General features: G+C 38.2%; 1 protein-coding gene across 1 annotated transcript in view; it reads right to left on the bottom strand.

Moving 5' to 3' along the window:
- smpd3 (sphingomyelin phosphodiesterase 3) overlaps positions 1–15,751 on the bottom strand; it is a 55,471-nt gene extending 39,720 nt beyond the window's left edge. The window contains exon 1 of the mRNA XM_014033110.1: positions 15,554–15,751. The gene's annotated coding sequence lies outside the window, so the exon portion shown is untranslated. The remainder of the gene's footprint in view (positions 1–15,553) is intronic.
- Between the last annotated feature and the right edge of the window lie 239 nt (positions 15,752–15,990).

The raw sequence follows: 15,990 nt of genomic DNA, 5'->3' as shown, positions 1-15,990 counted from the left end.
TTTGAGGCCCGGCAGCTCTCTGTTTACAAGCCTAGTAGAGACAAACTGTTTTGATCGATTGTTTCGGAAATGTGGTGTGTTTGAGGAAATGGGAAAAATAGATTTCATGGTGCAGTCACGCACTTCCTGGTCACAAAACGTTCTGTAAATGCAAAAACTATGGCAAAAAAATATTCATCATTAAATCTGGTTTTAACATTACTTTTATAAAGTTTGAAGTCTGTACTGTCCAATCCAGCTCACTGTTTTTTACAGAAGCCCTGTGAAAGCATCACAGCTTTGCCGATCTCAGAGTGTTAAAAGAAAAAAATATTCCTGTATCTGCATCTTGATCTGGAACATCACCAAAATTTAATGGTGTGTTTCTTGGCCCAGTACCCACAAGTGGCAAAAATGTCATGACAATCTGTCGACGTTTTTGAGTAATGTTGTCCACAGACAGAACGACAGACAGACAAACGCGACAAAAAACATTACCTCGCCCTTGGCGGAGGAAACAAGCTGATGTTTTACTTTTCCACACAGTGATGTTTGTTGAAATGCTTTAGGAGTTTCAAACAAACAAACAAAAAAAAGAGGAAGAAGAGGTGAGTCGTCTGCAGTAAACGACTGCTGGCTGGTGCCCTCGCTGAGTGTGATGAAGATTGCCATGGCAACAGCCCAAAGTCCAGACTGAGGCAAACACAGGTAAGCGTTTGGGTGAGACAGAGCAAAAGGGACTTTTCTAATTTTCTACATTTTACCAACCAGGTAAAAATCATCCTCAAAAAAGAAAAAATGCAATCAAAATCTGCATAAAGATAAAAAACCAACTAATGTTTTATGAAAACTGTTATCGTTGGATGTAAGTTTTTTGGATTGATAAATGATACCACATGCTTCAAGTTACAAGAAAAAAGTTTGAATTTGACCTCTGTTGCATAAACAWTCACTGAGTTTGCATGCTGTGTTTGTAAATTAGATTTTTCTGTTCTGTTAGCTTCATCATGAAGAACTTTTGATGAAGACTGAGCTGCAGACGATGATGATTCTTTAACAGGTTATCCTGACAGATGTGGCCATTCGGCTGCACATTGTAATTTTATGATAGTTATGTAATGAAGGAGCAGACACTCCTTTAACGATCACCATTTGGTTTCTCTGGATACAGAAAGCACTTTCTCTTTGCAAATGTTAAATGTGCGACTCGACGGTTTGTGGCGACCCCTCAAGCCCCTAAAGCTGTGTAATTTTCATGCGCTTGCTTTATTTCCAATACACACTTCCTTCTGGGACCCATTAAGTCATTCTGAATTATGAATCTAGGGAGGCATTGTAACCCTCGAAGGAAATTATATGTTGATGTTAACAGAAAAGGAGGATTTATGGTGCAGGGCTTTTGTGCAGCTGAGAACTAAATGTCTTCATCAAATCAAACATGTTTTATTTTTAATGTAGAACATTAGATATTTATGATCAAATGAAGAATAATGTGATGAACAAGGGTTTTRCTGTTATTCTCAACCAAGAACAAATGAATTAGATTATATTCATCTGCATTTAGTAGCATTTACTGTTTCTGTCTTTAACAAAAATTATTATGTTTGAAATACTTTTTATTTATGCTCACTGGGATTATAATTACTAATTACAATTCCTGTTTGAAGTTTTACTCTGTTCTGCATTGAATTTGGACCAATAAAACAATCTGAGCTCAGTCTGCAGATTTCTTTACTCTGGACACTGCTTGGTTCTTGTTAGAGGAAGTTTAAAATAATTCATGTTAGGAGAAGGAGTGTTGGCTGCACATCAATTTTACCTTCACTTCTCTTTACAAACAAAATATTTGAAAATGATGATCTGCAACAGAAAATGGTTTAAATAGCATTTAGGCTCACAGCTAATAACTGGGAAAGACTTGAGCATCTAATCATCAGCCTGTAAGATACAGTAAAATGCAAGCCTTTTTGAGGGTTATCCACTGGGAGGAAGATGTAGTTACTGGATATAATTCAATGTTTTTGATGTGTTACACTTAATTTAAKGAGTGAACCCTCTTTTTAAAAACACTGATTTTGGTAATGAAAGCACTTTTCAGTAGTTGTCTAAAAATCTACTTCAAAAAACAGCCATGTGTGGTCTGTCCTGTAAATAAAATTAAATCAAGATAAATTCATCACATCAACTGCAAATTAAAACTATAAATTATATACATATTTGACTAGTTATTTATTAAACAAAAAATGTGGAATTGATGGAATATTGACGTGTAGGAACGGTGCTTTTAAGTTTAAGCTGTTTGTGAAGCTTTGCAAGCTGACAGGATGTCCTGTCCAATCAAGGACACAATAAAAAAAGAAATAGAAAATCTATAATTCATTCCATTAATGTCGCTGTGTTAGTGCTGGAAGAACAGACACTTGTTCAAGATGACAGCACAGACTGAAGCTCACACTCAGAGCTACTACTTATACTGGTGACAGGTTGGTGAGCCAATCACTGAAAGACTTTAATTTGCCTTCAGRTCGATGTGAGGCTCTTTTTAAAGTGATCTGAATGCTCTTTAGTGCTTTTTACTGCCAAAGACAATGACAAATGAAATATTGCAGAATACACAAAAGTCATGATTTTTTCAGAGCTGTTAAGAAACAAAATAACAGTAGAAACATTGTTTTAAATGTGTTGTTTTTTTCCAGACTGATTGAGAGAAAGAACAGTTTGCTGAGGAAGCAGAATAGATGTGATGATTCTTCATTAAAGTCTTCAATAAGAACTAATTGTGAATAATAAGAACAAAGTGTTTAACATAAGAAGAAACTTTTGAAATGGTRAAAGGATTTTTCCAACTCTTTGCTAACAGATAATACACAGCTTCACCAGTTCATCCTAAAATAGATTATAATACAAACTGTCTGGGGTCTTAACAAAATCAAAGTTGCTGGTTGTTTGGGCTTTTTATTTCCCTCCCAGTTCTGTCTTTGAGAGTTTCTGGATAAACTGGTTTTTTGTTATAAACACAGCTATGACATGCTCACAGAAAGCAATCAAAATGGAAATGAGGAAAAAAATTCTTAAAAGGCTTTTACTGCCTTGTAGTTTTGGGATCACAAAGCTTTTTGGGGTCACACATTCAGGTCCCAGTGCAGCAATCTGAATCCTAAAAGACTGAGCAAACGGCCAAAACAAGTGGTTTATTTTAAATTCAGCACTTCCCCCCACTGAGGTCTGTTTGCACTAAACGTCCATTTAGCCAGATGTCCATGTTGCATCTGTAATGTGGTAAAGTCAGTCCGTTCGGCAAAACAAAGACTTTCAGTCTACCACATGGTAGACCAAGAATAGAAGCAGAATGTGGAGGAAGTTGAAAACCAGGTCAACATTAAGCACAAGGCCACAGCCCTCCATGCCATCTTTAACCTCAGCACCTTGTTAATTACCACAAAGGGTTGCACCCCAGCCCTCTCTGCCCCTCTGCTAACTATAGGCTCTCTCTTTGAGGTCTCAACATGGCCTATAATTYATGCAGGTAATGAATGAATGAATGAATGAATGCATTTACCACACTCACTGATTTCAGTTTGCTGCTGTAGTTACCAGCATCCCACTGCTTCCCCATGCATATATAAACAATATCCTTCAACTCAACCACATAGGACTCCACCCATGGAGAATAGATGTGACTTCTGCAGGAGATATACAACCATAGCTGCAGCTAACATGACTTTATGTTTGCAGAGTGCAAAAAACTGTGACAGATTATAGGTCAACAATGCTAAAACTAACCCATGAAGCTGTAATTTCATCAGTTAACAGCATTAATGACTGACAACAGACACTAACACAGTTTCCAAATATAAACCTCAGACTAAAGGATTAAACAAACCAAACCTAAATCCTGCTCTCTGCAGCCTCTCAGCAGAGGTAACCAGTCATGGAAACATAATCTCACCCTGTTCACACAGTCTGTCCACGATGACCTGCCAACAGCAGGCAGGCAGGCAGGCAGGCAGGCAGGCAGGCAGGCAGGCAGGCAGGCAGGCAAACCTCTCCATGGCCCTGAACACACACCACACAGCTGTCCACTCTGAACGCTGCTCTGATGTGATGCACATATTTCAACAAATACATCACAATCCAGAGTTAATTTAAATTTAGCCAATCTCATTCAAGTGGATTTAAAAAAGCAGCTGCTTCTTCCTTACACTTCTTTTAAAAAGTTCAATTTGACCATGTTGGTGAATCATGTGAAATATCTGAGCTGTTAAACATGAAGCAAACAAAACCTTTTGTCAGCAAGTAAATCTGTACAAACTCATCTTAGATGGCTACATGACATATTTACTAAAAAAATCTCTTTTTTACAGTCCTCCCAAATTTCACCAGGACCAGCTTCAAGTTAGCCATTTAGCATTATGTGATCAAGACACAAACATTAGCCTTCCAGACAAAGCAAATAAAATTATGATTTATTTTTCACACTGTTCTTTATGTAATTATGTCACAAACATACATACAGAGCTGATTCACCAAATCCTGTTCAGAACATTCACATTTAGTCACAATAACAACATAATACAATGATAAGCCATCATTAGAGATATGTTAAAATGATGTTTACTCATTTATTTGTGCAATTTTACATGCATCAAATCTGTCTAGATTCTTTGCCAAAACACTTTGTTTGTTCCCTTTCAACTTTCAGTCTTACAAGCAAACAATAGATGTAAACAAATGCTTCCTGATGTTATCTGACCTAGATTGAGGTATAAAAGATGTTATCATTATGAAACTGCCTTTTTTATTTATATATTTCTCATTTGTGTTTGAACTCTGGTGTACTTGCATTAACAGTTTGAATAATGACTGTGCTTGTTTTTTGTGATCAAAGAGGGGAGTGGGGCTTGTGTGTATCTGTGTGGGTCTGTTGGCGTGTCACTGGGCCAGGATTCTAAAACCATCTGTCTTGCCCTCAAGGTTTGAGGACTGAAACTGCACGGGGGAGTCTGGGACTCCTGCAAGGAAAGCCAAGGACCGTGGTTTGGATCTCTGAAAGGAGAGTCATTCACCAAMTAGAGGAAAGAGGATAACAAGATTCAAGAACCTTTGACCTAACAATCCTCACAGCCTGCATCTGCTTGTAGAGCTTCATTTATGTGTGCCTGCTCACGTTTAAATATTAACAAACTAACCCGGAAAAGCCTTTGTAATTTACTGACTGTTTGCTTTATAAAGTACCAAGAGCTTAAATAAAACATTAAATGGAAGACTACTCTCCCAAATGCCTGGCTGTTCAGCTACAGTTAGTGTCACTCATCATCCAACAGGGAGGAAAATTACATTTTAAGATGTTTGAGCTATTGGATAAAAACACTTATATTGATCCATTTGTAATTTTCTGTGAAGATGTCAAGGCTTTCATGACAGAATTAGAGTAGCTCAAGGTGGCAGCTGAAAAAAAGAATAAAAAAGAATAAAAAAAAATGATGTGTCATCCCAAAGTATATGTGATGTTAAACTAAAATGAGAAACCTTAAGTTATTTAACAAATTTCACTTGCACCAATAATTATATATAAAGAAAGTTCTTTAAATGTGTCAGCTTAAAGGCTTTCATCAAAGCACAGAGGTGCACAGGAACTAGTGGATATTTGCCACAAAAGTCACATGATATGTGATCTTCTAATGTCATGTCTTCTTAAAATATTTTCTATTAATTCTAAGGATGTCCAAATTCAGGGGCTACATCCTCCATTGGCCAATTACGTCACAGCGCTGCCACGCCGGAGGCTGACCAAATTCAAAGACTCCTCTGATGCAGCCCACAAGTGCTTCCTCCTTTTGCCCCGATTTGAGGAACGAGTCTATGAGACACGCCGGAGTAAGGGTGGGAGGCTAGACCACCCAAATTCACAGCCACGTTTTTCCGGTCTTCCTGGTCGACCAAGGACCCGGTCCATCTAGATTGTGTAGACCGGGTCCTCTAAAGCAGAGGTTCTCAAACTGGGGTCCATGGACCCCCAGGGGTCCGCGAGAGGTAACTTGGGGGTCCTCAAATTATTTTTACTAAAACGTTAATTTGATTTTTATTTTTAAAAATGCGTGGAGAACAATGAACTGATAAAACAAACGTAAAAAAAATAAATTAAAATTTATATTCCTATGGCATTTAGGGGTTGAAATGACARTAAATTATCTTTTAAAACAGCATGGGGTTTATGAGGGGGTCCCTGGAATTTTTTTCGCCCTTGTAAGGGGTCCCCAGACCCAAAAGGTTTGAGAAGTCCTGCTCTAAAGGACCCAGCCCCTGATTTTGGACACAACATAAGTCTAAAAACACAAGCGTCTGACCCGTGTGTTTTTGAAAACATGTCTAGTTATTCAAAAGAAACATTGGAAATTCATGGCACCACTGTTTAACTTTCCTACTTGCTCCATCCTCAGTTGGTTGAGCAGTTCAACGACTACATGGAAAATTACATTCACAATTGAACAGACCATTCAAAACAATGTTTTGTGATGAAAAAAGTTTAAAGGGATGCCCATAGCCCACCAAGACCCCCACTGATAGCAGCATCATGTATTTTTGAAATTCTGCTTGTTTGCTGAAATGGTTTTAGGGGTAACATGACAGGAACTGAAAGGTGGCATGGTAACAGGGACTGGAAGGACACAGATTCAATAAATGGTTTCGGTACCATTTCTGCACTCCACTTTAATCCAGAATTGGATTTCAAATCATGGCAACAAAGCGATTTATAACAAACACTCCACAGAGGATGTGTGTGTTTGTGTGTGTGTGTGAGACACATGGGTTGAATTATATAATCTCCTCAATGTGTCATAGAGCACAAGTGAGGTTAACGTGTATTTGTGACGTGAGTGTGTGTCTGTGTGTGTGCTAAATCACCGTCCCTGCAGCAGACTGGTGACCTTGGCTAGGTTGTTTGGCTTCTCCTCTTTAGAGCCTCGTAATCTAACTTAAATGTCCACTGATGCTGTATAAGATGGGATGAAAGAAAAACCACTGGATACCAAGGACCTTACGGAGAAAAGAGGTGCTTTGCAGGCTGCTCTGATTCTGTCTCTCTCAGCATGTTTTTTTACACAGTTACATTTTCAGAGCTGTGTTGCAGCTACCACCCACTCTCATTCTGGGATGTCTCCTGACCTCTGTCATGTTTTATTTTCCGCAAAAGAAATACAAGAGATCTACAAGCCAGCCACACTGAAAAGATGATTCAGGTGGGAATTGGCTATGTGCCAGCACTTTCTCTCCATGAGTGTGTGTGTGTGTGTGTGTGTGGGGGGGGGGGGGTCTTACAACAGACTGATAAGCACAATTGATTGATGAACTGTGAAATGCTTAACCACATCTGTAATTTTGGGTTACTTGTGCCAATCTAATTTGACTTTATGACTGTGATTTGAGACTTTAAAGCTGCAAGAATCTTCAAATCAGTTCTTCCTTTAAAAAAAAGATAAATTCTTGCAAGTACTCTTGAAGCTGGGATTTGCTGTGTTAAGAACTTTATAAGTCAGCCTTTCATTCTTGTTCGTGTTTAATTTGTACGACTTGTTCAGAGAAAGATGCTCATCAAGAGTTTGAAATGATGACCACAAAGGAGAAGCTCTAAGGCCCAAATTTTTGAAAATAGTGAAACAACCATTAGTTTTTTTTTTTTAAATCTGATCTTAGTTTAGGTTTAGGCCAAAGTGGTTATGCAAATAAAAATGCATAAAATTCAATACAAAACTGTTTGTTGGTGCAACTCATATTGTTTGAAAGAAGCATGAAATTAATTATTGTGCAAAATTCTTAAAAATGGTGATTTTTTTTTTAAAGAAGCGTTTTTCATTTTAGAGCATATCCATCCATCAAGGCACCAGCGGATTTCAGGGAGCTATATGGAACACTAAAACAAATCACAAGAGCATTTCAGGCAGTGTCCATAGCTCAAAGCGTGACTTTTTCTTCCTCGCTGGACGTGATGAAGCACACAGCATACAAGTGAATGCAGTGGAGTTTAGCGGACATCCCACCCATGCTGCCATGCTGGCACACAGCCCTGCCAGCATGGACGGAGGGAACAGATAGACAGATGGAGGATCCAGAGAAGACCGGAGGATGGCGGCCACACGAGTGATGAGAGGGCAGCGAGACAGAGATGAGGACGGAGCCCACATGAAGGCAGACTGAAAAGACTTAGCCCATTCAGATTTGGAAGAAATCACAGAGGGAAAGAGAGAGAGAGAGGGGTGTGGAGGAAAGACTGGTCTTTAATCATCTCTGCAGGGTCTAACTGGGGTTCCTTCTCATTTTACCATAAGTATATTCTACGCTGACTGTTAAACAGCACCTATGAGTTTCATCCTTTACTCCACAACCTTGGAAAACCTTAAGATAAGTGTATTTTTAAAATTCCAGCCCTATAACAAACTCAGTTTGTAATTGTGAGGCCAAATGGAAAGACCTTGGGTTCTTTTAAAATGCAACAAAGGTACTTGGAAACCTTTGAAAAACAAGTCACATATTTTCATCAGGTCTGCTCTGAGTAAGATCTGAAACTTTCCAGCAAAATCAATCTAAGTCTACATCTTGCTGAAAATGAGTGGCAAAGTTGTTGAACCTAAACTTGTCAACTTGTCAGTAGCAGCATTTTTWATAACCAGAGTGACACCAGCTTATGTTCAATGAAAGCAATTTAATAAAACTTAAACAGATAGTTTAGTCAGTGATGTTCTATCAAATACTTATTACTGTCAAGTGATTTCTGTTTTTTGGTTTTAAGTGCAGTTTAAGTCAGCTTGATTCAGAAGATTATGATGAACTGGTCTCCACTCAATGATCAAAAATTTCTTTCTTTTCTCTTTTATTCTGGAAGTTGCCGACGTAAAAACAGGTGAAAAACCTTAGAGTACAAACAAGAAACACAAAAATATAACCTAATAAATCAAAATAAATTAAATACCCAACCCCAAAGTTATTTTTAAACAACTAAAAATTACCTTTGAAATTAAACATAATCAAGATTAAGRTACCTAAAATCAATTAAACACATTTAAAGCACTTTTCAGTTGTAATTTTAACCTTACACCTTGGCAATTTAAAGCCCCTTTAAATACACATCACATTTAGCAGATTATGTTTAGCTTAAATACATTTAAATACACATTTTAATTGCACTTTAATAAATATATATCACTCAAGTGTTAAAGTCTCAGGATTTCAACACAATACATTTTTAACCTGAGTGTAAACATGCTTTAAAATGTTAGTCCACAGCTGCAACGACAATGCAATTTCAAGCTCACTGGCTCCTTCTTTCCTTTTTTTTTTTTCAAGCCTTAGTCTTTTTCCAGGTAAAGATTCTCTCACACATTTATTTTATTTTTATTTTTTATTTTTTGCTTCTTGCTGCTCTGTGAGTGAATGCCTTCAAAGCTCCTCTGATCATCAGATCAGCTGCACCTATAGAAACAAATAGTTTCCTGGCAGGGAGACACGCCCACACCTGCTCAGCCAGAGAGGGGCGGGACCTGAAGCTCAGCTCAACAATAAACTTATCAGTCATGACATCTGTGGCAGAATCCAGTATATGGAGAGAAAAATATATATATCTTCATCCATTCAAGGCCAACGAGCACCTGTTTTACATCAAAAATTTAAGCCAATAAAACAAATGTTTTCTTTAAGCCTTAAATAAAAACAAACACCAGACTCTCATGTACCATAGTTTAGTCTTTTGTCTCTTTCTCTACACTCTGCGCTCTATGACTGATGTCAGCTGATATACCTATTTGACAAAACTATTCAAAAATAACCAGACTTGCAGAGAATAGTTCCAGTAATATTTCTGAAGATGACCCACTTTTTTAAGAGACATACAGTATTTTTCTGAAACAGTAGGTAGTGGGGGAACATTGATAGGTTCAGTTCAATACAACGGAAGTTGAGGACTGGCCCCATGCTCATTGTCATTTCCAATCCTCACAAAGCTTCATATTGGTTCAATTTGGTGATAAGTGAGCCACTCCAACCAAACACACAGAATCAGGATGACAGTCCAATAAACGAGTTCATCCTGAAGGCTCTCTGACAGCCTGTCTGAGCTGCTCCATGCTGGAGCCAACACAACTCCAGTCACCAGGATGGCTTTGACAGGCACAGAAAAATCAGACCTTTGAGATTCTGCAGTTTCAAAACATACTTAAACTAACCTGCAGTTATTGTGTTCGTCATAAGCTGCAAAGGTACGTAGGAAGCAATCACTGCTGCTGTCAGACACTCACTTCTGCTTTAATGTAAGAAACAAAGTGAAGCTATCTCATGTCTGGGCGGTAAAATTATTCTGTTTCAGTTCAAATGAACGTGTTAGTGCATTTGTGTCTGCCTGTGTGTAAAAAAGTCTACTACTCTGCTGAAAGCTTGTGTTTGACTGACAAGCCAGAGCTGGCTGTACGGATACGATTTTTATGCTGATGCTGCTGAATCTYAACTCAGCTGTCCAAACCTTTTGAGACCTGACAATAATCCTGTCAAAGCTGACCTCAGCTCAGGAGGACTTGTTTTCTCTCATCATGAAGTCATTTAATTGGTTAATGTCCATACAGATGTTAACACAAATGCATATCACTGCTTTACCTCTTCACAGCAATTATTGTCCCTGCAACTTTGTTTCACCTTCTAAACATTTAATTATTATTATTTTGTGCACCATTAGATACTTTCCAGTGAAACTTTCAGGGAAAAAAAAATCATTGAATGTACAACTGGTTTACATTTGGAGTCAAGCCACCACACTTTAGCCAAAACAAAAATGGCAACATTTGCAGATATGAGCTAAAATTAAACATGTTAAATAATGTGGTTTGTAGAAGATAAAAGCAGTAAAATATGCAATTTGTGAACATATAGTCTGTTCAAAGTCAGTCAAATCTGTAAAAAATATGTAAAAATACGTATTTCCCAATGTGAAGTTCAATCTATGCAAATTTGCACTACAATCTGTAGACAACATTTCAGTAACTTACTGTATTTATTACAGAAAACAAAATAATCTCTAACTGAGAGCATCTCTGCCGATGCCAGTCAAGTCTCCTAAAATAGATTCCCAACCATGGGCAGCCATATTTCACACCCTTTTTGTCTCATCCTGGTTTTAAATTAACACCAAATATCACACATTCTTCAAGGTTTGCAGTTTCTGATTCAAATAYTGTAGTAGCAGGCCTCCTCACTGCTGTCCACAGCAAGCCTGTCAGCTCAGCACAGGACAGATRTGCACAAGATATCTCCTCCCAGATYAAACTGGAGAAATAAAGACCATGGCTGTTTTTTTCCTGATTGTCTTAATCACCTCTGTGTGGGCACTTTGAGTCAAGCTTCTTATCTGATTGTGCTGTTAGTGACTGTGACAAAAAAACTATTCAGGCCTACGTGAGACCACTCGTCAGGAAGAGGTGAAACATTCGAGTGTGAAGTCTCAGCTTAGGAAAAAACTGATGAGGAGGATTATGATGTGGCCAAAGTGTAGAGGAAGGTTTACTTTTTAATATTACTCTGAATTATTCACAGCAGAAATCTCAAAGTAAGGGGTAAACCCTGACAAGCTTTTATTTTAACAATGGCAAAATAATAAATTTATCACTTTATCAACGTATTGATTACATTTGACACTATAACATTCATGGTCTTTAAATTAAAATATAATACAACTCAACTTTTTTTTAATAAATGACCCCTATTATTTGCATTTTGATCATCTAAAATGATTGTTCTCTAAATCTGACAGCCCAAAAGTTAAAAAAATATATTTTTACTAAAGAGTCTGTCAAAAACACACTAATGAGTATATTTTCACTTCATATTAAAGATAAACCATTAAAATTAAATACTTGCTTTGAACATACACTCAAATTAAGTACAAATCATGYATTTACACAGTATCCCTTGTGTTCAAAGCTGTGATCAAACAGTTTTATTTTAGTCAGTTTAAAAAAATGAACCTGATTTTTAATAATTAAAGTCAAACATCTATGATTTCAGTCCTTCTGACCTCGTCTCTGTGAAGAACAGTGGGCAAATGTCTCTTGTAGAAATGAATCCAGTTTTAAAGCCCCCTGAAACCTTACACCCACCAGGACCCGTGTCAGTCCTGTTTGATCCAGTCCCACTCAGACAGATGAGATAAGTGGGTAACACACTGTTCCTTTCATTGCGGAAGGAAAAAAAAATCAGCTCCTGGAGACATTTTAGCAACAAATACGACTCCACATTAAGCATCACCGATGTCTCTGCACCTGCCCACAGGTGGAGAAACTAGACCCCCCACTATCAAGTGTCACTGGAGCCCCCATTCAATTCTCCCACCTGCCTGCTGGTGCTCAACCACCTGCCCGTTCTGTCAGAGACCCGTTGTGTTGGACATGTAAAGGATGATCAGAAAAAAAGTGAAAAGGGAGGTAAAGGGGGAGAAGGGACAGTTGACCTTTAATCTTTAACAACAAAAAGGTTTTTTAAATTGAGGAGGAGCCCCCCCCCCCCCTCCCCGTCAGCAGGGTAAAAAGGAGACTTTTTTGGCTTGATTTTGATCAGGCAGCCTAAAACAGCCAATCAGCAGGGCTTATTAGATCTTCTGGCTCATTCCGACATATTAATCATCACCGCTCTCGGCAACCGCTGAGTTTAATGAAGCTACTTATTTGAAAAAAAGAAAAGATACACATTTAAGAGTCACACTTAAAAAAAAAACAACACACTGAAACATTAACAGACACTCATYGGAGACACTTGTGACTAATGCAGCTCTAATTAAAAAATATGAAACAGAAGGTGATTGAAGCAATCGGGCTGGTAAATGAGGACACGTCATGCCAGACTGAAGGTCTCAAAACTCTGTTCACAACATATTGTGGGTATTTTCTGCTGCTGAGATGGGTTGGTCTGAAGCCAGGAACTGCATTAAATAATCCACAGCAACAGAACAAAATCTTTTGACTAATTACATGGGATTATTCTAATATGAAGATAAATGTTAAATTGCAGAGACATGTTGGGCTACAGGCCCAGATTTGAATCCATATGGAGAGGAACACAGTGCACAAAGACAAATTTAGTATCTGCAGCAGTTATAATGTCATGAGTTTAATCCTGCTGACCTAGGATCAAAATTACCCACCTGGGCTATTTTAACCAAAGGGCAGCAGGAAACACATAATAATGCAACTAAAATGCATTATTGTCCACCATTGATAGAGAAGACAAAGCATCTTATAGAATTGATTTTAAGATTTTATTGTTAGTTTTTAAAGTTTTGAATGGCCTAGCTCCAACCTATCTTCAAGATCTTTTGCACGTTCTTTCGTTGAGGTCAAACAACCAGATGCTTCTGGATGTCCCAAGATCCAGATTTAGGAGTAGAGGTGATCGTGCTTTCGCTGTTGCTGCTCCCAACCTATGCAACAACTTTCATATTACATCTGCTCATAGCTTGGAAAACTTCAAAGTGCTTCTTAAGACTCACTTTTATTCAATGACGTTTGATTAAAGTAAGGCCTGGCATTGTAATTTATTAGTTTTTACCATTGTTGGTTGTAATTTATTATGTATTTTCAGCAGTTTTTGTGGTTTTGTGATGTTTGTGGATTGCTGTTGAGCACTTTGGTGCAGCTTTTAGCTGTTTTTAAAAGCGCTTTAGAAATAAAATTGACATTAACAGTGAGCATTGATGTTCTCCCTCATGTCTGTGTGTGTTCGGCTGTGTTGTTAGCAAATTATCTCCTGGATGAATTTTAGGGGATTTCTTCCACAGTAGTGATTTTAACAACCACAAAAATATCTTAATTTCAGAAAATTTCATAGAAAGGTTTATATTCAACACATATGCTGAGTGCTGCCATTGCTTACTGTAATCAACTCCATCTGTGAGCAAAATATCTCAATAACTAACAAACAAATTCTAACAACTACAACTCAAAAGTGAATATCTCTACTATTTTTACAGACACTGAGGTACAGTTGGATGTGGTGGCAGCTGAGCATCATCCCCAATATATAAATGCAACACAATGTGCAATGCTTTTACCTCTAAAGTCAACCCTCTTTGTCTGTTAGCAAAATATCTCATGAACCTTTAAGAAAATAATTATTGTTTGTACCTCYATGGGTTTMGAGTAATTTAAACTCAAAKCATTTAACTTTTCTAYTAAGATMAAATTGAGTGTGGTRGTAGCTGTGAGTCATTCACAGCACATRCTTTGAGTGCTAGCATATCATGCAAGATTTTGCAGTGTTGCATAAAACTGTGCAAAAACGTTATTTTWAAGGTTTGACCAAAACAACTATATTTTTTGTCTTTTCTCAACACAAGATGATCTCAGTTTAAAACTGAATGAAAGGCAACAGGTGACAGGAGATCCCTGAAGGAATGTTAGAGCTTAAATTGAAAGTATGTGATTACAAGACGTCAAGAAAACAAACATGCTTTCTAGTCATGAAAAATGACCCAGATTATTTWAAATTTTTAACATTAACAAACACCCTTTTATCTGTTTTGATGTGTTTTTGTGTTAGAAGCTTAAAAAAGATAAATTAGGGAAAAACGAGTTAGAGGGAGCTGTCATTTTAGTTAGTCTTCTTCATGGAAAGCGAGCAAAATCAAAGTGACAGTAAAATTGATTTTCTCCCGCTTTGCTTCTGATGCATGTGAACAAAAAGATTGACAGTTTCATCAGCTGGACTTTTTTTTTCATTGTAAACACCAGCCAAGGCAACAGAGATGAGAAAGGAAGGAAGAATGAGGGGTGGGGTTGGGGACCAAAAAGGAGAAGTGACTGAGGGGGGAAAAAGGAAGAGAAGGAGAGAGAAGGGGGGGATGAATATTAATTATGAGGAGAGTTAAATAAATAAGAGGAAGCAGTGAAAGGAGGAAAGAAGAAAACAAGAGAGCGGCTGAAGAAGGGATTTTAAAAGAACAGAGGAGGAAAACGTGGTGATGAAAGCAAAATAAGAAGGCAAAAAATGATGGAGAAAAGGGAAGATGAGGAGAAAGAAAGAAAATGATGGATTAAATTAAAAGTGGAGAGAAGAGGCCACACCTCACTCCTCACCAGATTCTCCAACACTTTCTGCCTCGAGCTGAGCTGCAGTATGTGAAACCCAGATACTGTATCTGAGCCCCCCACAGACCAGTCCTGCAGATCCCACCTGGTGTAAACTAGTAAAAACCAAGGGGCTGCMTGCAGGTTTAGCCCAGTGATGAAAAAAAAAAAAAGAAAAAAACACAGTGCATGTGTGAGACAGAGAGAGTGAGCATGTCTGACTAGTGCATTATGCAAATATGAGTCAAATGTTTCACCCCGGCATGCACAAGGTAAGAATTAGGCGCGGCTGGAAGACAGGCGCACGAGCTGCAGACTRCCCTTCTACATAAATAAATCAGAGCACTTCTGATTTATTAGCATTTCTAACCCAGAAGAGGTGTAGAGTACCCCCACCCCCCTGCTGCTGATTTCAGACACATACCAGAAGCAGAGGGGGAAAAAAAAAAAAAAAAAAAAAAAGGAACGTCACTTACTTGCAAATCTCTCCCACGTGAGCTCGCTTTGTGTCCTCCGGTGCTGAGCGGCAAAAAAATAAAAATAAATAAAAATGCCAAAAATAATTRGAAAACACTGTTTAAGGCGGTGAAATCCAGCATTAAAGGGAGCAGCCGGCGGCCGAGAAACAAGCTAACCGCCGAGCTGCGAACCACTCGCCGACTGACTGAGCGCGAGCGGAGTTGTCTCTTCAGCACCAGACCACTTTGAACAGCTCCCGCTGACGTCACTGCCTAGATACGAGGCCACGCCCACCCTCCCCTTAGCTACCACTGACGCCACGCCCACTTCAAGAAGGAGGGGAAGGAGCGTCTGGGTCCACGTCTCAACCTGCGGTTAAAAAAAAAGAAAGAAAAAGAAGCATTTTTAATTTTGTTTGTTTGAAGATGAATCTAATACTTTATAACATGTTATA

Source organism: Austrofundulus limnaeus, unplaced genomic scaffold, assembly GCF_001266775.1.
Source record: "Austrofundulus limnaeus strain Quisiro unplaced genomic scaffold, Austrofundulus_limnaeus-1.0 Scaffold7, whole genome shotgun sequence".
NCBI lineage: Eukaryota > Metazoa > Chordata > Actinopteri > Cyprinodontiformes > Rivulidae > Austrofundulus > Austrofundulus limnaeus.
The sequence above is the reverse complement of the archived record's forward strand: the minus strand, read 5'-3'. Positions and strand labels throughout refer to the sequence as shown.